We start from the raw sequence: 27,219 nt of genomic DNA, 5'->3' as shown, positions 1-27,219 counted from the left end.
CAAAACTTTGGAACAATCTTCCTAACATTGTCCGGGAAGCAGACACACTCTGTCAGCTCTAGACTAAAAACACATCTCTTTGCCCAGCATACACATAACACATTATAGACATCTAAAATTCAATGTTAGGCTGCATTAGTGCCAGCCTCTTCAGCCCTGTGAAGGCCTCATCGACACGACAACCATCGGCACTGATCCTTAACAAACTCGTCTCCATACCAGCGTGATGATTCCGACTTCCAACCAGATGGAACTGGATAAATATTTGGAATGTTCTGATCCAATCTGACTTCTGACCTGTAATGTTGCCTGGATCATAATCATACACTGTTCTCTCGTTGGCCAGAGGAGAACTGAGCGACTGAGCCTTGGTTCTCCCAAGGTTTTTTTCTCCATTCTGTCACTGATGGGGTTTTGGTTCCTTGCCACTGTTGCCTTGGGTTTTGGCTTGCTTAGCTGGGGACATTTAATAGTCAACAATATTATTGATCTGCCTTACTTAAGGTGGACGATGACGCAATTTCTTCTAGAAACAAACTTTGTTGTATTATTTTCATGTCATCACGGTGAAGCTGCTTTGATACAATCTGTATTGTAAAAAGCGCTATATAAATAAAGGTGACTTGACTTGACTAATGTGCAATAAAGGCTGGTTTTAAGCACTTAATTAATGAAATTTTCTGATTTTCTGTGACCAAATCTACAGTGAGATCTATTTATGTTAATAACTTGTTAACAAAGCATTATCTAACTCTTTACATATGAGCTAATTAAACAATAACACTTTCCGTGACAATGAATGAAGAACTCACTATTTGTAGCATATATTCTATTAATGTATTAACTACAGTTTCTAAACTATTAATTAACTATAAACTTAGAATTGGCAAATTATTTATAAGAGCTTTGTTACTGTATACATATTATAAAGTGTTACTGGTACAGCCAGGAACACTTTTTTTTTTTTTTTGAAAAAAGAAAAAAGACAAAACAATATGGTTTTGGAAAAACAAAAATATAAGACGGACAATTAACCATTACTAATAAGAAATTGACTGTGGATATTGCCATGAACTACCGTCAAAACTTTTTTCTTCTCTTCTTTCTTTTTCTTCTCATTTAGTAACTTCCAGTGGTTCATATAAATCCATTTAAAGTAAACAATAAGAATCGTTCAGTGATTTCTATTCAAAATGAAGTCGGATTATAAAAGTGCCTAGATTTTTATTTTGTATTAATTTATTTTATTTTTTGATGTGCATCTTGAGAAAAAAATGGCACCGACGTATTTTAAGATGTGTCAGTGCAAGTTGCTTTCAGTTAAAGCAGCTCATGTATTTTAGTCTAGGACTAGGCTTAAAAGAATATTTCACTTCAAAATGAAAATGCTGTCATCATTTAATCATCCTCAAGCTGTTTCAAACCTGTATGAATTTCTTTCTTCTGCTGAACACAAAATAAGATATTTAAAAGAATGTTGGGGTACATTTGATGTACCCCATTGACTTCCATAGTATTGTTTTTCCTACTATGGAAGTCAATAGGGTACATCAACTGTTTGGTTACAGACATTCTTTAAAATATCTTATTTTGTGTTCAGCAGAATAAAGAAATTCATACAGGTTTGAAACAACTTGAGGGTGATTAAATGATGACAGCATTTTCATTTTGAAGTGAAATAGGCCTATTCCTTTAAACCTTGAATGTGAAAACAGGGGTAGGCCTATATCTGTAACAAATTTCTCTCTCTAATTCCGTTTACGTAAGGCATAACTCCTTTAGCCAACTCCTTCCTCATTAAAGAATTTGCTCATTAATATTAAGGTTTGGTTGAACTCTGCTTTAGGAAGGTCAGGTAGCAACTTGAGCATACCTAATTAATATTCATGAGCAAAAACTTCTCCATAGTGCGGTTCGTAAATTCGCCTTTCCTTGAAGGAAAAAAGAAGTCTCGCGATAGGCGCATACTCGTACGGCCGCCATATTGTGTGACACTATTTTGATTCTTATCTGTTGGAAGTGCGAAAGGAAGAGAGAAAATAGGGGGAGCAGAGGGGGAAAAGCAGAAGAGCTGTCAAAAGAATCTCGAGTCTGTGAAACAGCGGGCGGCGGAGGCGGTGGTGGTTGTTCTCCCCTCATCGCTGTCTTTAGCGGAGTTGGGCCTGGGTTCATCAGCCCGGCCCAGTGCAGTTCCGCGGCGGCGTCTCGGCCCGGGGAGCGGCGGCTGACACGGTGAGAAAAACTCTTCAGAACAGGCCTTTCAGTGTTTATGGAGTCAAGGGAAACGCCAAACAACTCAATTGAAAGTCGTTTTTTGTGCCTCCCCTCTTTCATGATGTCGTTCTGACTGTAAGCGCACCCCCTCCGTCGCCGTAAAGGCTCAAAACGCGATGAAAAAGTTGTAAAGCTTCAGCCTGTCGCGCTCCTGCATCCGGTCGCTCGGTTCGGGTTGATTCACTCGTTCGCTCTATTTTGATTTTACCCCAGTTTGTTGACGTTTAACAGTTACTGAAGTTTCAGAGCTTTCTGTGTAGTTACGAGTGAACTATCCAGGTTAGAAGACCTCTGAAATGTTGCCTGCTTTAACATAAGGCTGAAATAGTCGTTTTTCCATTTCAGCAATACATAGATTAATGCTTTAGTTGATTAATCGATGGCCAGGTTAAACGTGGGAGTTGATTTATTTTATTTAACAGTTGGCTTATAAAGGAATCAAAACTATGGTGATCATCAGGCCTTCAAAACAAATGAATGCTCTGCTTAATCTATCATGAATAGCTGAAGAAGAATGTTTGAAAGTAAATCCCAGGGTCAGTTTTCTTTTTACCAAGTTTCTTGGCTATAAAGTTGAACGTAATGATTCATATTTCATTTGGTTGCTGAAGGCACTTTCACTGATCTAAAAAGTGTTATAACTCATTACATAAATACTGGTAGCCTACATCTTTTTCTTAATTCATGAATCAGATGTTTTTGACGTGATTGATACTGGTAATGGCAAATGAAAACAAAACAAATCAAGAGACTTTACTAAAAAACTAAAACACACATATCAAAATGCATGTGCCCCATTATTTTACACCTAAATTGCATTTTATATGAATGATTTCAGAATGATCCAGTTATTGACATATGAACTGAATCGACGGTGAACTGAATAACAACACTATTGTCTTCAATAGAGATGCTTATAGCTGATTTAACTTGTTTCATAATTAAGTTTCCATCATCAATTCTGTTACTTTACTTTTTGTTATTGTGAAGCTGCTTTAAAACAACTATTATATTAAGTGCTATAATTGTAACTTGACTTGATTAAGGGTTTCTGCAGGTCTCAAGAAGGTCTTAAAGGGTTAGTTCACCCACAAATGAAAATTATCGCTTAATTATCTCACCCTCAAACGATCATAGGTGTCATTCTGGATCACCGAAGAATAGGATGCAGGAGAAGAACGTTTAACATTTACTTCACTAATAAAAACAAAAATTCTAAAGTCATGTTTGCTTATGGTTTAACTGAATCATCGAAGGACAGCAGCAAGTACATTGGTCAATAAAGTGAGATTAAATGCATACAAATATTTTTTTTATTTAATTATTGGAGGTTTGCGTAGTATTGATTTAGCATTTCACTGAATCTTTTTTTGTGCAAGTGAGGAGCAAATGCCTGCTCACATTCAGTCTAGAACTACTACAATAAGCATCATGTTCACACACAGCGCACCCCATGACTCTACACTGACTCACGCTTTCTCTCAAAATGGTTACAGAACTGTCAGTCAATAAATGGGAAAACAAAGTAACTTCCGTTACTTATTTGAAAATGTAACTCAGATATTTTGTTGTAAATTTAAAAGTAATGCGTTACTTTACTAGTTACTTGAAATAAGTATTTGATTACGAATTTTTATCTGATTACGTAACTTGAGTTAGGCTACTTGTGATGGGACACACAACACAATTGGAGTTAATTAAAAAATATCCTGGCTCTTCCAAGCTTTATAATGAGAGCGAATAGAGATTTTGAAGCTCTGAAAGTGCATCCATCCATCATAAAATTAATCCATGACTCCATAAAGGCCTTCTGAAGCGAAGCCATGCATTTTTGGATGAAAAATATCCATATTTATAACTTTATAAACTATTAATCACAGGCTTCTGGTAATCAGCTGTACGCAAGTCTAGTTCTGGCGAAAGAGTGACCTCTGACCCGGTTTCACTGTATCGCGTACTCCGAGTACAGCTCTAAGATGTGTGTGTGTTTTTTTTAATGTGTTCTTTTTAAATAAATAATTAAATAAATAAAATAAATACTTGAATTCTTCTTAATTAAGTGAGCCTAAACCTGCAGGTCAACAATAATTAGAACATAAATAATTGAATTATTTTCTTTAAAAGACAAACAAATCTAACTAACCCCAACCCCCACAATTATTATTCTTAATTTTATATTAAATTAATAGACATATCTTATTATTGCGATAATATTGCAATAACACTGTTGTACTGTAAAACAACCCTGAATATTTATAATCCATAATAATGTTAAATTAACATGTGGATTGCTTCTGATAAATTATAATCATTATTATTATAATTATTATCATTATTATTATTTTATTTTTTTTACTTTGCAGTAAAATTACAATACTAATATGGATGGATGTCTTGCTTTCAAACGTTTTGGCGGAACACCACAGGGAGACCCAGTACAGGGAGATGTTTCTTTGTGCTGGAAACAGTGTGTATTTTAACTACTGGCATCGGACAAAAAAAAGTTCAGAAAAGGCAAACACAATAATACTTTTTTCATAATATAGTCATATAGCATTAGTAAATGATGAATTTTCATTTTCAGGTGAACTATCCCTTTAATCATGGCATAATCAAGCCATAATTGTGATCATGATTATTTTAAGCTAAGTAAGAGATAGAGAGGGAAAGTCTTTGAAAACATACTGTAATCAGCAAGGACACCGAGGCTTTTCATCTTCAAACACAACGATTCCCAACACATGCTGTAGAAGGAACTTGAAAGTGGCTTAAAACAAAAGGAAGTGTGCCTTGGTCCCATGCTGTAACATTTTGAGTCACGTTTAAATCTTTATTAGCATGTAATTTTAGCAGAGGTTTCTTGCTTTGCGCTAACAAGAACTTGCTTGTAGGTTATATCAGTTAAGTAGCTAGAGATGCCAGTGAAGTCGGGGTGTTGCAACATACCGGTATTGATGATAACCGTGATATTTAAAAAATGTATTGGATTCATTGGATTGGGTGAAAGGTGCTTCATAGTCAACCTCCGCCCATACATAGACCAAACACAACTGAAATGTCCCAGGCCTGGTCTTCTCTCGTCTTGCACTGTCACGCCTCCTCTTATACTTCAGAGGTCCTGGGACTCCAGACTGGTGCCGCGCGCGTTCATTATAGGGGTCATATAATGGTACATGCACTTTTACAAGTTGATTGTACTGAAATGTGTGTTGGCAGTGCCTGTACACAACCATCATATAATGATAAAAATCCATCCGGTGGTCTTTTTTTAATCTCCTAATATGTTTTCCCCCGTCTCAAATCAAGCCGTCTGACCGTGTGATGTCATGCGGTCGGACGCCCCTCCCGCGATTGTTGCGTTTCAACACAGACCCGCCCTCGCTCCTGAGCGAGCTGTCATCATAGCCCGCCATCGTTGATACGCTGGAGCAGAATGGCGTCTAAGCGATTGTGGTGTTCTGTTCTTGGGTGTAATAAGGAACACAGCATCATTTTGATGTTCCTAAATACGAACCGCTGAAGACGCAGTGGCTGAGTTTGTTTTCGAAGGGAATATTCCCCACGATCAACGTCAATGCTTTCATGTTTGCGTGAATCATTTCACACACCAGACTGCTTTATAAACTAGGGTCAGTATAAAGCTGGTTTTGCTAAGAAGCTGCTCCTGAAAAAAGGATCGGTATCAACTATTCGTGTTCCTGCTGCACCTCCAGGAGAACTGAGTGTAACGTTTTATTAACCTTTATATTAATCTTTGCAAATCGCTTGCTGCACGCTTCACGATGAATGCGGCCAAGGTTTACACAGGGTACATTACGGCATGTTTTCTATGTACAACGTTCTCAATATAATTCATAATGCCAAGTTTATAATGAACAACGCGTTATGGTTATTGTGTAATTACAAACTGTGTACGCAGTACGCACAGAACCGAGGGGCGGGGTCAGCAAAGCTCATTATCATTTAAAGACACATGCACTTAAATGGCGTGCTGAAAACCCCTTTAATGCTCGTTCATTAACACTCGCGCCACCGGCCTCACTCCGTTTCCACGGCTCGCTCCCTGCTCTTCATCACAGTAACGTTAAAATGACAGTAATTTGAAAAAAAAAAAATCGTGTGTTTTTTTTTCTCTGTAATCGACTATCGTTATTGTTTTCAGTGTCAACTCGTTACTAGCAGCTCTCTATCGATATTTTGTCTCACCCCAGTGCTTATCAGTTTAACAAATTGGTAGAGGCACCATTGTGACTTAAAAGCGCCATTGGCTAGTACATTTTTTAGTTTACACGGCAGACTGATATACTATATATATGTATATGTGTGTATAATTCCACCGAATCAGCTTATCTTTGTAAAATGGCACAGCTTTTCAAATATCTGAACGCACACTCTTAACATCAGTCAATCAAGCATTATATTATGATAATCAAGCACTATTTAATAATGAAACTTTAGTTAAACTAGAACTTGGTAACCATGCATGAAAGCATATTTGCCATTTTAACTGAACTTATAGGACTGGTGATGGTGCTTAAAGTCCCCCTGAAATCAAAATTTAAGTTTTTTTCTCATGAATATGACTATGAATATTCATATAATATGAATATATTAGCCTTAATGTTATGAATAAGCTGGTGTGTTCCAAAACAATGACCAAATTTCGCATATAGGAGATATAAGCGTTCAAAACTTACAGTCCCTCACTTCCACTCAAATGGATCACAGATCCATCATTCATTCATTTAAAAATGATATACATTTAGTCGCCAGAGTAAAGATTTAGTCACATATGTAGAGTGTTGAAAATGTGCAGGTTTGTGTTCACCATGGCCTATTAAATTGTTATTCTTGTAGTGTTGCATGATATACCGTTACTAGAAAGGTATCGCGTTACTAGGGCTGTCAAGATTATGAAATTTGACTGATGATAATTTTTGTGTGCTTCTTTTATTAAATAATTGGATGAATTTAATCCTTTGTAAGTTTATAATTTTGCAGCGTAAGATTACAGTTAACACCTTTAAATATTGAAGTAATTTAATTATTCATATACAGTGTATTCATTGTATAAAATTAAAAGATGATTTTTAATAGGGCAACAAGATATGATACATACAACAGAACAAGATAGGCTTTTAATAATATTTCAGTGCGCAAAACCATGAGAATATAAAACGCTTAAACAGAGCGGCACAAAGCGCTGATGTGCATCCAGGGTGCAGAATGATGCGCTGCCTTAAAGCAACATGAAGTCACAGTGCGCTGCAAAAGCTCATGTCACAAAGGGAAGAAATGTCGAGCGCACAAATCCTAGTGTATATCTGTCCATAGTTTTAAACGCCAGTTATTGTGCATTTGACAATTCAGACAGTGTGCGATCGCCAGTTCGATTCTCATTTGTGGATTATTGTGCTGGGTTAGTTCACCCAAAAATGAAAAGTCTGTCAGTAATGACTAGTGTTGTCACGGTACCAAAATTTCAGTATTCGGTACAAATACCAGTGAAAATCCACGGTTCTCGGTACCAATTTCGGTACCAAAGGGCTAGAAATCAATAAATTCTTTGCTCATTTTCATTCGATCTCCGAATGCGAATGAACTTACTCTGAATTTTAGTTTTGTTTTTATATGAGGATCCTTTTTCAAATACAAGGTCAATATTGATTTTCACTAATGACAAAACAACAAATTATCTGTGAATTTATATGGAACTAGTCTTTAAAAGCTTTCCATCTTTACTCTCCTCATGTAACGTTGCATTCGGAGATCGACAAGTTTCTCCTTTCCACAAGCGCTTGCTCTCCCGTGGCGTCTGTCGTTATGCAACCATGAACATAGGCGTGCCTGGAAAACCGAGCGCGCCGCGTCGCTTCTATTATGAGCGTGCTTGCCGCGCACCTACATTTGGAATAACGAATCTGCACGCGCAAAAAACGCGCTATGTGAACGGCCACTTATGGCAACGAGACATTAGCCAAATCCAAAATATTTCCATATGTGTCTCTTTCCTCCTTTCTTATCAACAAGTGGATTTACAGCCACCACATCAGCAGCACCGCCGGTCGCCATGTCTCAGCGCTTTAATAAAGAGGACGCGCAACTGCACGCGCTCAGTGCATGCATGCGCATCAAGAAACCGGGTTTGAACGGGTCCTCGGTACCACCGGTACTTAAGAAAACTTGGTACCGTGACGTTTACATTTTTCTAGTACCGACTTGGTACCGAAGTACCGGGTCTTTTTACAACACTAGTAATGACTCTCCCTCATGTTGTCCAACCCCGTAAGAATTTCGTTCATCTTCTGAACACAAATTAAGATATTTTTGATGAGATCTGAGAGCTGTCTCACTCCTTCATGGGCTTCTAGGCAATTTTATTCTGCCGGTCCAGAAAAGTTGGTAAAAACATTGTTAAAATAGTCCAAGTGACTACGGTGGCTCAACCTTAAGTTTATCAAGCGACGACAATACTTTTTGTGCGCAAAAAAACACAAAAATAACGACTTTATTGAACTATTTATTTTCTTCCGTGTGAGCCTCTGACGTGAGTTCACGAGAGCCACGACGCAAGCGTGAGAACTGAGCAGATGACGCAGAATCTTTTCTAACTGATAATCTTTTACATTTACATTTACATTTATTCATTTAGCAGACGCTTTTATCCAAAGTGAAACTAACAGTAGGACAACAGTATGCAAGTGCTGTGACCCTTCTCAGTTTAATCTAACGCAGTACATGTTAGTTTTTTATTTTTATTTTTTATAAACAGAAAAGAAGAGAAAGTGTTTGTATTACTAAGTGTTAGTATTACTTTTCATCTTACTACTGGAGCTGCCATTTTGCTAAGTTTCAAACGATTATTAAACATCAAGCACAAACTCTGCAGAAGCGGCAGCCCTTCCGACGCACTCGGTGTCCGATTCACTCACTCGTTTTCATTCACTCCTTCAAGTGGACTATATTAGTGGAGTGATGTAGGGAATAGTGAATGAGGGTATAGCGGGCGATTTCAAACACGGCCTTGAACTGGGTTTGACTGATGTGGGAGAGATGCAAAATGTGCAATGGTGGAGGGGTTCCCAGTCAGGACAAGTTTGAGAAGCACTGGCTTGATGAATAGATTTTTCTGGTTAAAATTGCGATTTTCGATTGTGTTTTTTTGTGTTTTTGTTTTTTTTTACAAATGAAATGTATAAAATACCCAACATATTGTGCTTCTAAAATGACTAATAATAATTATGAGTAAGTAAAAATATTTAACACAATAAAAAAAATTACTATTGCAATAACATTTTTATTATTAAAAATAAAGAAAAAATAGAGTAATTAAAAATAAATAACAATATAATAAGGAAATAATAATATTTATATTTTACATAACTTATTTTACGAAAAACTGCAGGCAGCCTATGACTATAAATCATTAGAAAGGTCTAAGGATTTATTATAAAATATGATATTATTATTGTAAAAGTCTTCTTCATTTTTGTTAGGAGGTATGTCTTTAATATGAAATAAGACTGTAACAATGTTCAAAGTATGGAAGGAAGAAGACAGGGTCGGCTTGCTGAGACTCATGTTTTATTTTGATAGTTCGAACTTCCAAACAATAGTCGCGCTCACAGCGCTCTCTCAAACTCAAACTCAGTCCAACTTAGGCCCCGTTTACACGATGGGAAAACGCAGATATTTCCCTGCGTTTTGGCCTGTCATTTACACGAAAACGCAGTTTTTATCCCAGAAAACGATTATTTCTAAAAACTCCGGCCAAAGTGGAGATTTCTGAAAACGCCGGTTATGTGTTGCCGTGTCAACTGGGAGAAACGGGGTTTTAGGTTCTCAAACGTCACATTATGCGCCAGAAAATGCTTACGTCATGTGAGCGCCCTATGTTTAGAGTTTGTTCCATACTGTCTATGAGTTTGTTTGGCTACTATTTGATCATGGATGCTGTTAAAGTGGTACTCATTTTTACTTTAGTGAAAACGCTTTTAGCCTGTTTGCATTTGCTTCGCTGTCTGTCCACACGAACGAACCTCGCGCCATATGTCTATTGTTTTGAAAGGAACAGGAAGTCGCTCGTGCTATTCGTCGTTGCCGATTTTGAGGATTCTGATTGGCTTGCATTAGGGGTGCAACGGATCAAAAAACTCACGGTTCGGATCGTTTCTCGGATCAGAGTCACGGATCGGATCATTTTTCGGATCAGCAAAATTTTATTTTATTTTTTTATTAACACTTTTAAATTGTTAAATTAAAATATATAAAATCAACTTAAAGTGCACAAGGCATAATATCTTCTTTTTAACATAATTAATGAAAAACAACTTAAAGTGCAACATAAAAAGGCATCTCCTTCCTTTAAAGGGATACTTCACCTCTGGAAAGATGAATGTGTATTTAAAATAGGTCATTTATGTAGAAGAAATGTGAAATTATTTTTGAATTTGGAGCTTTCTAGACTGAGAAAAGCCAGAAAATGTATTTTTGGCTTATGTGGATGAAAGACAACAACTCCCAGAATGCACTTGCTTCGCTGCCCTAGGAGGCCACTCCCAAGCCGCGCCTACCAGTTAGAGAGCGCAGTTGAAAACAACAAGGCTACTAGTGAGACTCTGACGCATATGAATCACTCATCCGTCCATAAGGCTAGCTACCACCGGAGCTTGAAATTCATTTCACACAAAATGTCTAACGTTAGTTAGTTGGCGAACTCATTAATGAATTACTCCTCATTTGTATTTCTTTCGAAGTGGTGAATTATTGCATGGTTACGTTACCGGGATGTTCAGTCAGATGCGGTGCGAAACTAGGATGGTTCACAACACAAACGTCCGTGTCCTCGTCTGATTCACAACACAAACGTCCGTGTCCTCGTCTGATTCAGAGATTTCGTCCAGGAGAAATTGGCATCGTTTAAATGCTTTGCAGCAGACGGACTCTATCTCTGTGTTCGTAGCGGTTCGTAGTTGCATAGTGAGATCACCGGCGCCACCAGTCCGCCCCCAGCTCGAGCCAGTCTGGGCTTCTCGTCCGCGACAGGCAGGTCTTCTGCCTCGGCTGCTCTTCGCTATGCGGCTTGTAAAGGTAGCCACAAACACCTGATTCGAGCATCAGACTTCCGAAATCCTCTTCTTCTACATCATATTGAGTAACGTTACCCTCCGCTATTGTCATATCTTCACAGCTTGCTCCACAGTGCCTGTTAGCTTAGCTTCCAAACAAGATGGAGGATATTGCTTTTAGTTTCAGAAAGTGAAGTCCCACCCACTGATCTGTAATAGGCCTGTAGCGTGAGCGGGTCCCGCCCCCTGGAATAATGAGGAGCTAGTGTTTGTAGTCTCTACACTTTTCAATGAAATGTGACTTCCTGCTTATTATGACGCAAAATGATGATTTTTACGTCATAATAAGCAGGAAGTAAAACACTTAAATCCTTATTTCTCCCATCTCAGGGAAAAATTAATGAAAAATCCACGTTTATTATAATATATGACTGGGTTTCTAACAATACAAAGCTTAATGCAAATGGGTGAAGTGTCCCTTTAAACATGGACCAATGCTTTATGTGTTTCCACTGTCATATAGGGCTGTCAAAATTGCTCAAAAATGACGTTCGAATATTCCCTCTAAAAAACACATATTTGAATTATTCGAACATCTGGTTGCGCATTTTGTCAATGACGCGCATTAGGCCTATGTCAATAACAGGACAAATTAATACAAAGAGACATAACTACTTGTGTAGTTCATTTAAGTTTAAACATATTTGACAACGTATTACCTTGCTCGCTCGCACTCGCAGGCACTCTTTCTCTCTCGCCGTCACCCATGCTGCGTTCACACCAAACGCGAATAGAGCGTCTGGCGCGAGTGATTTCAATGTGAAGTCAATGTAAAGACGCGTTTACGCACGTCTGGAGGTTTTGCGGCGCGAATGAGGCGTCACGCTCTCTGCGGTTCATAACGCTCGCCATGACCACGCTGTGTGTGGACTGAACATGCGCACAACTTTTTTTTCATCAATCAATCCGCGGATCACGTGAGTGCCGAACCGAAGATATTGATCCGAACGGATCACGGATCGATGATGATCCGTTGCACCACTAGCTTGCATGGCTTTATCCTTCTCCTTACACTGCCGCCCCTTTGTATTTATGCGGGTTGATGTAAACGACAACTTTTTTTGAAAACGATGTTGTGTGCACGATGTTATCTTTGAAAACGGAGGGGGAGAAATATTCGTTTCTCTAAATACCCGGCTATGTGTAAATGTGGCCTTAGTTCACAGGCAGCTCTCCAGAGCATTCAGCATACACACGAGTCCACAACTTCTCTCTCTCTTTGATTCCCATTTCCAGGTGGCTTTTATCTGCTCCCTTCACACCAATTACTGCAACGAGACACAGGTGCATGTCATTTGGTACTTGACCCACTTACTTACCGCTCATCTCCTGCCTCTCTCTCCCGCTGCAGACCTCGCTGAACCACGCCCCACTCGCCACAGACATTTATCAGACGCTTAGGCTCTGTTGCGCAACCAATCATTCGCCATCGTCACGTGATCTGTGAACTGTGATTCCTGAGTTGATGAGTAGAGCAGACTTTTACAATTGAAGCGACCGTTATCCAACTGAATTAAATGGTTTCTATTTCCATAAAGACAGTGGAGGCGAATGTAAACGTAGCAGTGGCGAATTCTATGCTATACGGGGTGTTTGGCTCGAGGTCATGATGCAAATTTCAATGAGGTTGAAATTACTCTGAACCATCCCTTTAAAGATAAAATAATTAAAAATTACATTTAAAATATAATACCATATATTATACAAAGAAAATACCATCTGGAAGTTCTGATCAAAATAAACCAAAAACACAATTTCCTTTCTACACTGGTACAACTTACATTCAGTGTTTTCATTTGCTCATTTCCTCATCAGTCTTGAACATGTGTTTGTCACGATCCTCTTCAGACAACAAGGGCCTTAAAATGAGGATCTAGTGCTGATGCTGTATACGATGTTCCCTTCAGGCCAGCACATCTTAAGGAAATTTGTCATATGCAGTTATACATCCACAAGTCAAAGTCACATAGTAATTTATTAAAGTGTTTGCTGATTGCATTAAATTAATTGTTTTAATCTATATGTAAATCTATTTAATGCATGTAATCTATATTTAGTTTACACAGGGTCTATAAATCAACACTACTACAGAATTTTACATACAACATTAGGTTGTCATGTATAGTGGACTTATAGTCCTTGATGATTGTGGAGTGCATCTCATCTCCTGTAACAGCCGTGCATGTAGAGGACCAATGACTGAAGAAGTTGGTGAGCTCTCCTCAGACATGGCTCGTGTAGCAGCTTTCATGGGGTTCAGAGCCTTCACTACATCTTCTACTGCTGTTCTGTCAGCGTCTGTTAAAGTGCAGAGATCTCTCTCACTTCTGCGAACCTCAGGTGAGAGCAGCGCTGCGGATACGGCTGGCTGCTGTTCCAGGAGCCACTCTAGTATCTCCACTGCGCTGTTCCACCGAGCTACGACGTCAGTCTTCAGCTTATGCGAGGGTAGATCCAGTGGCTTTTGTTTGACTTTCAAGAGAATGGCTGGCGATGCTGCTTCGATGAAAGAAGCCAGTGATTCGTCTGACTTTGCCAAGCAATTGAGCCACTTTTGGGAGTTTGAGTGCTGCTTGCGATGCTAAGTTTAGCGTGTGTGCGTAGCAACGGACGTAAAGCACATTCATTAATTCCGCTGCACGAACCATATTAACTACATTGGCGGTAACCAGGGCCGGTAATACCCCACTCATTTAAGGCCTCATTCAACAATGCTGCGATGTTACTTGCTGTGTGGCTGGTGTGGACAGCCCGGGTTTGCAAAACATGCGACACGAGTGTCACCAAAGATATAGTGTAGGGATGTGCATGAATATTAAAATTTTTGAATATTCAATCTGTAATTATTTGTCGAAAAATAAAATACTATTCGAATTTTCCTTTTTTTTTCTTTTTTTCTTAACTTTTTTTTATCGATTAAAATCGGATAATCAATATTTTTTACACAGCCCTAGTTATGGCAGTGGGTGTATTTTTGTTTCCAGTCACAACAGACTGAGCTGTCTGGCCAATCAGAGCAGAGTAGCTCGCGGAATGAACAAATAAGATTAAGGAGCTGATTTAAAGTTAATTCCTTCAAGTGAACTGCACTAGTGGACTAACGTAGGGAATAGTGATGGAGGGTTTAGGGGACAATTTTAGATTCAGCCATTGTTATTTTCCAACATCCTAAACTTTTTATTTTTTATTTTTTTATTTTATGTTCTTTGTACTGTATTGATCTGTCCACCTAAAACACATTTTTGGTGATGAGGATGAAAGAGGAAGGGAGGACATGACTGGTTGACATTATATATTTATATATATATATATATATATATATATATATATATATATAAGCTGTGACGTAGTTAATCTGGTTAATTTCTATCTTTTTATTTTATTTTTTTGGCTAGTAGAAGTTCTGAAATGGCCGGTAACTTAAAAATGTAGTAATCAAATTGGCTGTTGAGCAAAAACGTTCATTTCAAACCCTGAAATGGCCGGTAACTTAAAAATGTAGTAATCAAATTGGCTGTTGAGCAAAAACGTTCATTTCAAACCCTGAATATACGATATATGGACATCTGACCTAAGTCTAACCAATGTGTATCCGATCCGAATTCAGTTCTCTTTCACATCGTATTGTGCTTGAACCATTTACATTTACTTGAACGTTTAACATGCAAAACCTTGAAACACATGCAAATGATAAACTTTTGTGGCGATACTTAATCACGACAGCTGTAGGCTAATTGTTTCGTTTAATTGTGCAGGGACATTGTCTGCCCCTTATCTTGAATTTGAGGGGCATTTTAGTCCCAAGCCCCTGTTAATTTCCAATCTTGCTGTGCACAATGAATATTAAAGAGGCTCCAAAGACAAAGAATATGTATTATGTAGTTATAAACGCATTGAGACAATACTGTTTCTGACAGTACTTACAAATTGTAGTTTAGCATCATGTGTTTATTGTAGTTTTACAAGAACAGTCCTCTGCGTAATGTCCTCACAGTGTGTGTGATCGGTGTGCCGAAGCCTGAAGCTTTTGCTGCCTGATTGTTTACTTTTGCCAGTTTAGAGTTGGTAATGTTGGTGAAATCTAGGGATGGACGATATATCGGCCACCATATCGGTATCGGCCGATATATGCTCATTTTTAATGTGATCGTTATCGGCCTGATAAGAAAATTTGTCCGATATATTAAAGCCGATAATTATTGTATTATTTACTTCAGTTGAGACTCTTCAGATTCGCATAATGGCTTTAAATTGCTTGAAATATGATTGGAATCACTTCAAATAAGGAAAATACAGTAATGTGCTGTGATATTGGCTACATAAAATTATAAAGAGAACATTATAATTGTGTTTTGGGACATGACTTTTAATGGTGAAACTTTTGTTTTTGTAATCAGGCTCTCAAAAAGTATATACAAATTTGGATTTAGATTTATCGGGCAATATATCGGTTATCGGCTTTCAAATATAAAGAATTATCGGTTATCGGTATCGGTCAAAATTTTCATATCGGTGCATCCCTAGTGAGATCATAGTGTACTAGGGAGTTTAGGAATACATTCGGACTAAAGCAATGGTTCATAATTTTTTTTATAAACTCCTTAGTCCAGACGTGGCTGGTGCAGTTGTAGCTGGGCTGTGTCCAGTACAGACGTTATCTGCCCACGGTTGGTCTCAGCGCCGTGTGCTCTCTCCGAAACACAGGTGTGATGTAGAGAACTCAACTACGCTAAACCCTGCTGAAGCTCGAGACCTGTGCATAAGTGTTCTCACTGTGGCTGTACAGCAGTGAGGGTCCAGACTTCAACTGACTACACCATGACAGCCAAATATAGAGACTAGAAGTGTACGGCTCATTCCACACCGCACTCTTTTACACCCTCCACCATGTTAGTCAGATATAGCTGCGGTAAACACAACCTCACAATGCAGTCAGAGCTCTTTGTGCTAAAGCTAAGCTACGTTATAATGCATCAAACTTAATGCTGTCTTGTAGAGGTGGGTGATATTATGTCATGATATATGAGTAGTTTTACTTCAAGGGATAGTTAACCCAAAAATTCTGTCATTAATTACTGTCCCTCATGTACTGTAGTGCCAATCCCGCAAGACTTGTTCATCTTCTGTCCCTCCTTTGACAGTCTACGCCAGCGGTTCCCAAACTTTTTTTCCTGCGCACCCGCTTCTATGTCCCAACCGGGTTGGCGCACCCCCAATCCCCACTTCAAAAAAATAACGCAACAAAGCTTTGTTTTATCGCCATATAAAGACTCATGTTTAATCATGCGCAAATAACCAGAACACGCATGACAATAACAACATCAACAAAGTTTCAATATAATGCAACAAAGCATGCACAAGCTTCCACTTTTAAGAGGACAAGTGACAGACTCGTTCAGTAACAGAAAGCACGGAATTTTCAGCCGCGTAATTTAGTTTTATAATAAAAACGAATATTTTGTAACATTACACATGTGACATGTTTTAAGGTCACTTTTGATCACTTTAATGCATCCTTACTGAAAAAAATTCGGACTAACCAACACATTTTTGAACGGCAGTGTACATTTAGTTGGTCATTATTGCAATATAAACACTGTAAGAGTGATCAACAAGGTATCTCTTCATTTACCAGTCGAAGACGGAGCATCTTTCTGCTATTATGTTTACTCCGTGCACTGTCAAGGTCTTCATCATCCGCGCTGTTGGCATCGAGCCTGGAGAAATGTAGCCACACTTTTGATCGACTTTTCCACATCTTTAGGGTATTGTGTGTGTGTGCTCGGGTCACATTGAGTATGTGTATGTGCGCGACTCGAGTTTGTGTGTGTGCTCGCGTTTCATATAAGTATGTGCGTGGAGAGTTTGTGTGTGTGTGCGCGCGCGCGACTTTAGGTGTGTCGTTGTGCATTTCATATGTATTTGTTTTATCAAAAACTAATAAATTATAGTTTTTTTTTTATTTAAAATAAAAGGAAAAGGAATTTACAAAGGAAATGTTTACTGTTCATTTGTTTGTTTGTTTTATTGTGTGGAAAAATCCCACTTAAAGGGTAACTAAACCCTAAACCAAGTTTTTTTAGTTAATGATCTGTAAGAATGGGGCTTTATTAGTGCTGTTCATTGATTCAAGTAGTTTTTTTGACATTTGTGTTTAAAGTGTTTTAATTTTACAAAATATGGTGTAAAAACTTCTGAGTGCTGCCCTCTTCAGGTTGAACAGTGGCTACTGCAGTTGAATTTTCCTATTGGAAGTTGTGGTACCCTCTGACGTCAGAGAGTACCAGCTAACCACGCCCTTGCCTGCAGAGAGATACGTCACAGATGCATGCCCCCTCTCCACTGGGCTCTACCTACTTTTCCAGCATTTTTCAAATATTGCCAGTGGGTGGAGTCAGGCTCTGACCAGGGCTGCGTTCCAGTCCAAAATTGTCATGCCCTTCACTTGCTAACTTCCCTCCGTCTCGTTCACTCGGATGTACGTCATTGCGAGTGCCCACTACTGGCGGAAACTGCAATGGGCTGAATTGGAACGTCCTAAGCCCTTGATCACTTGGAATCAGCTGTGGAGTTTATTTATTATTTACATTTGTTTTCCCTTTAATAATTTGTTTAATGCAGCATCCAAATGTATATATGGTTTTTGGGTTGTTTTCAATAAAAAAAAATTTGAATTAATATATCATAGAGTTGTTTGTTGTGGTGGTGATTAGACGAGATCTGTGGTGACGTCACAATCGTACTGCATTGTGGGACATATAGGTGCCTGAAGTGTACATATGAAGTAGACTCGCTCCCTCGGTCCAAATCGAGGGAACGAGGGTCTGTCCATCTAAACTTCCCTCGTCCACTTCACGAAGTGGAACGCACTTCAAAATGGCGGCGGGGATTCCCCCGAGGGGAAGTGCTTAGGGAAGTTTGCGAGTGCGTGTCTAAAAGTGGACTGGAACGCAGCACAGGGGTTTAGTTACCCTTTAAAAAAACAGACCGCCATTACATTTTTCCTCTCGCGCACCTCCTGGTGGTAGCTCACGTACCCCTGGGGGTGCGCGCACCACACTTTGGGAATCCCTGGTCTACGCAACTTCCACTTTGACGCTTCAAAAAGTTCATGCAATGAATCAAAGATAAAACTTACAAAACTGCTACTTTTTGCTGGTACAGATCTTCTATATAACAATATAATTTAAGTAAGAAATGCTACAGAAACAATAATCAAATGTAAAAAAATAAATAAAAATAAAACAGCGTAGTATATACACTGATTCTTATTAAAGCTGCAAAAACATTAATGACTAAAGACAGAAGTTCTCTCATTCACTTTCGGCTTTTCTGTCATTGGCTTTTGTGAAATAAGGATGTAACATTGCTTTTCTTAGTATCATTGAGATGCGGTTTTTTTATGTTTATATTTTACGTTCTCATTTTAATGTCAGTTAAAGTTTTAGCAATTTTGTTGTACATTTTTATAAGTCGTTTTGGTAACACTGTATTTTGATGGTCCCCTTTGAACATTCTGTTGACTATAAGTAACTTTGCAACTACATGTCAACTAACTCTCATTAGAGCATTAGTAGACTGTCTGCTTAATATCTGATAACTCTTTATTGTGATGATCTTCCAACAGACATTCTACTGACTATAAGTAACTTTGCAACTACATGTCAACTTACTCTAACCCTAACCCTACCAGTCTATTAATACTCTTCTAACACTCTATAGAGAGTTAGCAGACATGTAGGTGCAACGTTACTTATAGTCAACAGAATGTGTTAAAGGGACCATCAAAATAAAGTGAAACCGTTGTTTTAATTAGGGCTGAACAATTTTGGAAAATAATGTAATAAAAATAATGCGATTTTACTTTTTTTTTTACCAATATTGCGATTTTAATATGCAATTATTTTTTAAGCTCTTTATTTTCTGTATTATTTAACAAAGATTAGCAATAAATCATTGTATGGTAGGAATGGACATCTTTAAGCACCTCATGATCCGATTCAGATTCTGGGAGTCATGATCCGATTCAGATTCTGGGAGTCACGGTCCGATTGATTCAGATTCTGGGAGTCACGGTCCGGTTCAGATTCTGGGAGTCACGATCCGATTCAGATTCTGGGAGTCACGATCCGATTCAGATTCTGGGAGTCACGGTCCGGTTCAGATTCTGGGAGTCACGGTCCGGTTCAGATTCTGGGAGTCACGGTCCGGTTCAGATTCTGGGAGTCACGGTCCGGTTCAGATTCTGGGAGTCACGATCCGATTCAGATTCTGGGAGACACGGTCCGATTCCAAAACGATTCTAGATCTACTTTTTTTTTTTTTTTCTGAGTAATTAATCTCATTAATAAAACTTAACTTTTTATTTATTTAATTACATACACTTTTCAAATAATTACACACTAAAACATTTAATTAAAACAATTGCATGTTAAGATTTTTATATTATTTAGCTATATAAACTAATATAGCTTCAAAACGTAAAAGCTAGTAAATAAAGAGGAACAAAAAAAACATATTACAAGCAATAAACAAAGACTGCTGTCAGTATGTGGGCCATCTGAACCTTTCCCATTCAAGTGATCTTTCTCTTTCTCATCTTTACTGTTGTTGTATTATTACCGATGACGTTATAGACAGCGGGAGATCTAACAAGCTGCATTCACACTAATGCACAGATCTCTTTTGAAATATTAGATGTGGTTCGTCCTGTCTGTTTAATCCCTTAAGACATAACTGACTGCGTTTACATTCATTTTGCATCATAAAAGCAATTTGAGATGCAAGTACATTTAAGCACTTGCACAGAGACGGCGACGCTGACTTGCACAGAGACGGGGACGCTCACTTGCACAGAGACGGGGACGCTGACTTGCACAGAGACGGGGACGCTGACTTGCACAGAGACGGGGACGCTGACTTGCACAGAGACGGGGACGCTGACTTGCACAGAGACGGGGACGCAGACTTGCACAGAGACGGGGACGCTCACTTGAACTCACCGAACGCAGACAACACACTCATATTCATGAACCAGGCAGCTCATCAATCCTTAGTGCGGCTTATATTGTTATTAGTTAGTAGTAGAATTCGTAGTAGTATTATAATTTTATCAGTATTATTGTTCGTTTTTTTTACAGAAACACTGAATGAGCAACAATATCTTGAGCACCACGACCAGTCCTGAGTTCAGTTAAAATGACAAATATGCATTCATACGTTTGCATTCATACATGGTTACCAAGTTTTAATTCTAATATTTAAGTTCTGTCATTAAATAATGTTTGATTATTTGTACACTCTTGTAATTTTGTAACCTGTCTGAAGACATGGTAGAGATTTACTTTTGTTGTTTGCAATATTTTTTGCCACTTTTTGCAACATGAGAGTATGAATAAATACTAGGGCTGGGAATCGATAAAAAAAAATTAACTAATTAATTGCACAATTTCTGTAATTAATTGCAATTAATTGCGCTTCCCCCAAGCTTGTAATCATCAATATTTAAACTTAGAATCACCTAATTAAACAACACAGGAAAAAAAGGAAACAGAAAATAGCCCTATATTAAAATATTAAACATCAATATATCAATATATTATTCTTTTTCAATAATCAATCAACATAATCAATTTAACAGATTATTATTATTATTATTATTTTATTAATTATTAAAACAAAATATAGTCCTACAAAGCTATTATTACCAGAGCATGTGATCAGAGCAGGTCATTTTACCATTGTTGCCCAGCATGGCTATACCAGCTCAGCAAACAGAAGTCAACAGAGAAATTTCACGTTACTTGAGTGGACTTTACTTTTCCAGTGCTTAGTACATGATTGAAGCCTTTGGGCCGTTAACCGACACACACACACACACACACACACACACACACACACACACACACACGGAACGGAGAGCTCGCCGCTGCTGGGCCATTAACGACAGAGCGAGCCGACACACACACACACACACACACACACACACACACACACACACACACACACGCACGCGCGCGCGGAGCACAGAGCGCGCCGACCGACCGACACACACACACACACTCACGCGCGCGTGCGCGCGGAGCACAGAGCGCGACGCACATACCGAACGGAAAAGACCCACTCATGAAAGCTGCCCGAGAATGAAACCTGACCGCCGAACATGGAGGGGCGGGACGGCATATTTCGGCCTTTTTAATAGCAGACGCAACAGGAAATCATTAAAACGAGGCAAAAAAAAAAAAGTGCTGCGTCAATTGCGTTATTTTTTTTTAACGCGTTAAACATTTCAAATTAATCGCAAAGATTAACGCGTTAATTCCCCCAGCCCTAATAAATACAGAATTCGTGTTTACATTTCAAACTTGTAATTGATTGGAATTATTATTGTGTGATGTTTTCCAGTGCAGTTTCACTATTTAAACAATATCTGCACTTATAGAGAGGAAACGTATATCTGCAACTTTTCCATTTCTGCAAGGGCTGGTGTTTGGGTTTTTACTGTTTTTATTTAATTTTTTATTCTTTTATGTAATTAATAGTAAAGGAGCCTATTTGATGATGGGTATGTTTTACTTTAGATCAGTGTTCGTCTTTCTGAGGCTATCACTTGTAGCCAAAAACAGTGGTGAATGGTCCCATATTTATATCGTCATTGATATCGTTATCGCAATAAATGCCAGAAAATATTGTGAGACAGTTTTAAGTCCATTGGAGGCAAGGGTGTCGAGTTACATTCAGGCTACAGTAGAGTCAACATGTGAAGTGGATCCGATCACAAAAGTTGATCAAAGTTGTCCAAAGACCAGAACGGGTATTGTTCAATATTCATGTATTTGATGAAAGGTTTTGATCCATTTCAAATGTTGACTACTGTATTTTAAGGCATTAAGAGATAAAGATAATTTAAGGCATGAAGAAAAGAAAAAAAAGTAATTTAAATATGTAATTTTGGTGAGTTTTAAGGGATAAAATTGACTACAACAGGTTTAATAGGTTATTTTTTTTGTTTCTTATAACAAAAAGAACTCTGAACATGTAAATACAATAAGAAAAATAAACACAAAATCTGCTTAAGGTAAACAAATGTTTCAAACAGATTAAAGTGCAAAAGAATTATAAAGAACAATAGGACATTTTTATTTTATATCTATATTTATTTTTGCCATCCTGCCCAGCCCTATGATCCTGTCACTAAAGCATTAGCTAAACCACTGTGTGCAAAACATGCGTGACAAATACAGTCAAAAACCGCTTGGATCATCTTCACGTCTTCTTTCAAACTTAGTTGATTAAAACACAAGATGTACTGAAGTTGAAAGGTATATTGATTCATTAATGTCAGAATATTGATCGAGTGAAACACAAACATATTTGGAAATATTTAAAAACAGGTGGTTTGAGGACTAATTGGAAATAAAGAGCATTAATAAAAGGAAACAGAAACTTGTTTTGTACGTTTCTAAGCGGATAGTGTTCCTCATCACACACATGGCCATTAGAAGACTTGTTTTGAAGCACTGACAACAATAGGCTCAGTGTGCGTTGAGCATTATTTTCCAAACTAAACACATGGCTTGGTTAATAAACACGGATGCATGTTTTTGGTAAAGTGATAGTTTTCTCAAAGGGAATCACTTTTTTTATTCATTTGCCTGATGGCCAACAAAAGCAGAATCAGATCTAAGGACTTCACTAAGCAAGAGGTCTTTGATGGTCAAATGTTACAGCGTAATGGTTCACACTAAATTGTGTTTTTACGTTTGTTTTTGTTTTTTTCACACTTCAAGAGAATTATTTTTTTCTCAAATCCAATTTTTTTCAAACCAGCTGTTCAGATTGGTTGACTTTAGCTATTCGGTTGTTAAGTCGTGACGTAACCACTCTCCGATAAAACTCTTTCCGGGTCCAAAGTCCAGGTCCTCTCTACCGCTTTCGCTAGTGTTTTGGTTATTATTGAGTGTTTTTACAATGCAGCAGTGCTGTGTCCCGTGTCCCGAGCTAACTCACTTCAACCTCATAAATCTTCTTTTTCATTGATGCCTGGACTCTACCCTTAATTATGTCACCTGAGTGATGAGCTACACTAACCACTCTGTTGGTGTTAAAGGAATTGAAACCCTTTTTGACCGCCAAGGGTGCCTCACTAAGAAGGACATGGTCGTAAATAAATGTACAGGTTCCACCATTGTTATTTCTGGACGAGAGGAGCGCTTGGACCCGGAAAAGGCTAAACGTCACGCGTGACGTCAGACTTAACAATCGGATAGATATTTCTCTATTGGTTATGTACAAATGTACAAAATCGGGACATGACAGAATTGTCACTTGCACAATCGGGCCAGCAATGCATCGTAACTAAAGTTGATCAATTTCACTTCTTTTTAAGTCGTATCAGTTTAAACATTCAAGCTGAGAGAGTTTACGGCTTATCTGTTATCGCGTGTCATTCAGAACACAAGACAAAATAAGAGCGTTCTTGCAAAACAGAACATCGCAAAATAATTGTTTTTATTCGATTGTACTATTTTGGTGATCGTTGGGAGCCGAAATCGAAATTCAATTAATTGCACAGCCCTATGTCAAACAGTGACAAAAACAGGAAAGGTTGGCATATGTACTGCTTAATGCTGTCCCTGCAGATAGCAGAGTTAAGGAAGGAATATGTGGTGACGGTTAACCCGCTTGTAACTTGAAGACATGCATACCTGATGAGAGGTGCGTGTACTTGTCAACACAAACATTGCTCAAAGCAGATGCTTTGCATTTTGAACTCCATTCGTTTTTGCAGACCAGACCTTTTTGTGATAAGCTCATGGATAACACAGAGAGAGAGAAAACGTTGCTAAATGCAAATAATAAATATAACCTGGTTCATTTGGCACCATTCACTGCCATTATATGAGCAAGCGCAAGCCAGACATTTTTGTTGTTGGTGGACAAGTTCAGGGAGTATTGCACAATTGTGAGGACTTTTCCACTGAAATTTCCAGTAAGGTAAAAGTGGTTTGAACGAGTTGCGTCAGATGAATATTTCAGTAGGTAGGCCTAGTTCATGTCTATGATTTTAAATATCTCAGTGAGTGTCAGATAATCATTCTTACCTTTTGGCTTAAACGGCGTATTATGCCTTTCGTTATGAAGTTACCAGTTTTTACCAAGTTTTATTTACTCACCAAAGCACATTTTTTCTCTCTTAAATTTGCTAATGTTTGGCTTATTTTTAAGTGTTAGCCTATCTTTGGACCTGGGCTACATCACAGATTTTGGGATGCGCTTATCTGTTTTGTTCAGTCTTGTTGTGTTGTTCGTTCAGTGTGTGGGTGTGGCAGACGGCTCTCCGCCGGAGTCTTGTTAAGGCAGCGGCTCGTTTCGTTGAGCTGTGGCTTTGCCGAGGGCGATGAGTGGATGTTCTCTGTGTATCTCAAACAACCAAGCATTAGAAGCACTATATAAAAATTGCATTGCTTGTGTTTTGCAACTCTAAAATGGCCTCTTTAGCCTCGGGGTAGAAAACAGAATATTTCCTATTGAGCAACCAGTGAATTTACATTTTTTTCTCTCTCTCTTGTTTTTTAATTTGTGTCCTCCCTCTTTCTTTTTCCAAAACAGATTGCACAACAGATGTATACAATAACTAAGGCAGTGAAATAGTCTCTGGGCTAATAGCTGAAATTAGTTTGGGTGTTTAAACGGTGTGAAATGGTGGAAGCGCCACAGAAAACACTACTTTCACAACTGCATAGGAGGCTAATCATAGATTTTTTAATAGACGTTATCAATTGGGTGCATGAGCTAATATTCTGCATCACTCTCTAAGCAAGCTTATTGAAGACAAATAAACAGAGTCAGTAATACAATCATAACAAAGAAACAAATTACAAGCAATAATACGCCTAAATAAATCAGAATAAATAAACAAATAAAGAGTGCTCTCAGTGTTTCAGGAAGTATGAAACAGATGAGAGCAGTGGCACCAGCACCGGGGAAGAGGCGCCGACAGAAGCTGAAGTGCTGTCACTAACAATATTATTTATTTTGTCTCATGCACATGTCTGAAAGTGAAGCACTGAGTTTGAGTTGAGGTGCAGATGTACGTTAACAACAGTAACATTAGTGAGAAGTGGGAAAACATGTAAATGCTCTGACAGTGCTTCTCTACAGTTCTTCTCTAGTAGTGTTACTCATCGCGCGGCTCGCCAAGCTTTAATTTGTGGCTTGCATGGCAGTAAATGACGCGTGATGTGCTGAACGAGCTGTGTAAATGAATAGTGTCATATGAGTAAGTGTCCTGTTATTCTTTAACTCTCCTTTCACTGCGTCTGTGAAGTGAAGCAGGACAATGTCCCACCAGTCCTTGTTTCAGGTTCTCATCCACAGACGACAGGGTTTGGGTGCGGAGAGGGGCATTTTTACTGCGTGATGGATACAAACAGCACGGCACATCGGTTCATATGTTCATAGTCTCCAAGTTATGACCAGAAATGGATAAATATTAAGTGTGGTGTTTAATACAAATAAAGAACCAATGTAAGAGAATGGTTATTAAGCGCAAACAGCAGGAAACTGTATGTTCGTGCAGTGTGCGGCATGTCAAAAAATGTATTCCGAATTGAAGCATGTGACACATATAGCCTAAACGTGCACATCAACCCGATCACGTTAAGCGTTCATGTAAACTACAATACATTCAGATTCATCAAGCGGAATGAATTCAGTCTGACTGAAACGAAAGTTGTGCATTTAAACACATCCAGTGTCTGCGGAGTCTTTACAGCTCTTAACGTGAATGTGCTCTTGGATGGTTTGATGATACATGATGGGCTAATGTAGAAAAAAATAACTTAAGGTCATTCCGGAATGAATATATTCTGGAAATCCTGCTTTTTTTTTTGTCATAAAGGGAAATCATCTTGTCTCAGTTACAAATTTGACTGGTAAATCATAAAGAATGCTTTTTTCCCATGCATAGGCCTATTGAATGTTCAGGGGTGACAGATTGGTAAGCAGACATGGTATTTATGACTGGATGTAACTTTTGATACTTGGCGGTAAAATGGCTCTCCTACGGACGTTGTCCTATCAGTGTGGCTCTCATTAAAAAATAGTCAAGACCACTGTTCTATAGTGTCATACATATGTAGATCATGGTAATCATGGGTAAATCATGTAATTATATTCTGTTACTCCTGTAGGCTAATCATAGCTACAAACTCACTGCTTTTCGACAATTTGCCATTCTGACATTAAAATGCCATTTACGTGATTTGTGCAGATCTGAGTTTTTTTGCTGTTGTTTTTGAGGAGCGGCTTTATATGTGTGTGTCTCTGAAGAGAGCTAACTGTGTTCTGTGTCAGTGGCTTTTTCTTTACATCTTTCCTCCATATGATTACAAGTAAATAATACATTTAAACAGAATGTAGACTTCACATGTTTTTAAGTAAAAAGAGATCAAGTGAAAAATTTGTAGGAAAATGGACAAAGCAGCACATACACATTACACAGTGTCAGGTCTGTTAGCTTGCATTTACAGTCCAGGGGCCCTATTTTAACCATCTGAAACGCAAGTATCAAACGCGAAACGCAAGTAACTTTGTGGGCGGACAAACATTGTTTGTGAACACAGTTTACTAATAAGAAAAAATTTGAACTACTCACTGTGTGTCCACCGGCAATTTGACAGTCAAAAATAGTCGATCTCCGAATGCAACGTAACAGGGAAGAGAGTAAAGATGGAGAGCTCCTAAAGCTTAGTTACATATAAATTCACGGATAATTTGTTGTTTTGTCGTTAGTGAAAATCAATATTGACCTTGT

At 38.3% G+C, this 27,219-nt stretch overlaps 1 protein-coding gene and 1 long non-coding RNA gene across 3 annotated transcripts in view; one reads left to right on the top strand and one right to left on the bottom strand.

The window, feature by feature from the left end:
- Positions 1-1,951: 1,951 nt before the first annotated feature.
- The window catches only part of tab2 (TGF-beta activated kinase 1 (MAP3K7) binding protein 2), a 45,112-nt gene continuing 19,844 nt past the window's right edge, over positions 1,952-27,219 (top strand). Inside the window, exon 1 of one of the 2 annotated variants that reach the window (XM_082147911.1) lies at positions 1,952-2,232. The gene's annotated coding sequence lies outside the window, so the exon portion shown is untranslated. The remainder of the gene's footprint in view (positions 2,233-27,219) is intronic. The other variant, XM_082147912.1, reaches the window with a different exon arrangement.
- Positions 19,261-20,793, bottom strand: LOC309482671. Its single transcript, XR_014200354.1, has 2 exons — positions 20,401-20,793; positions 19,261-20,249 (listed from the first exon to the last, which is right to left on the bottom strand). It is a non-coding gene; the product is annotated as an uncharacterized lncRNA (long non-coding RNA).

Source organism: Leuciscus leuciscus (genome assembly GCF_965113295.1).
Source record: "Leuciscus leuciscus genome assembly, chromosome: 19".
NCBI classification, from domain to species: Eukaryota; Metazoa; Chordata; class Actinopteri; order Cypriniformes; family Leuciscidae; genus Leuciscus; species Leuciscus leuciscus.
Note: the sequence above shows the minus strand (reverse complement) of the source record. Positions and strands in the feature narration are given on the sequence as shown.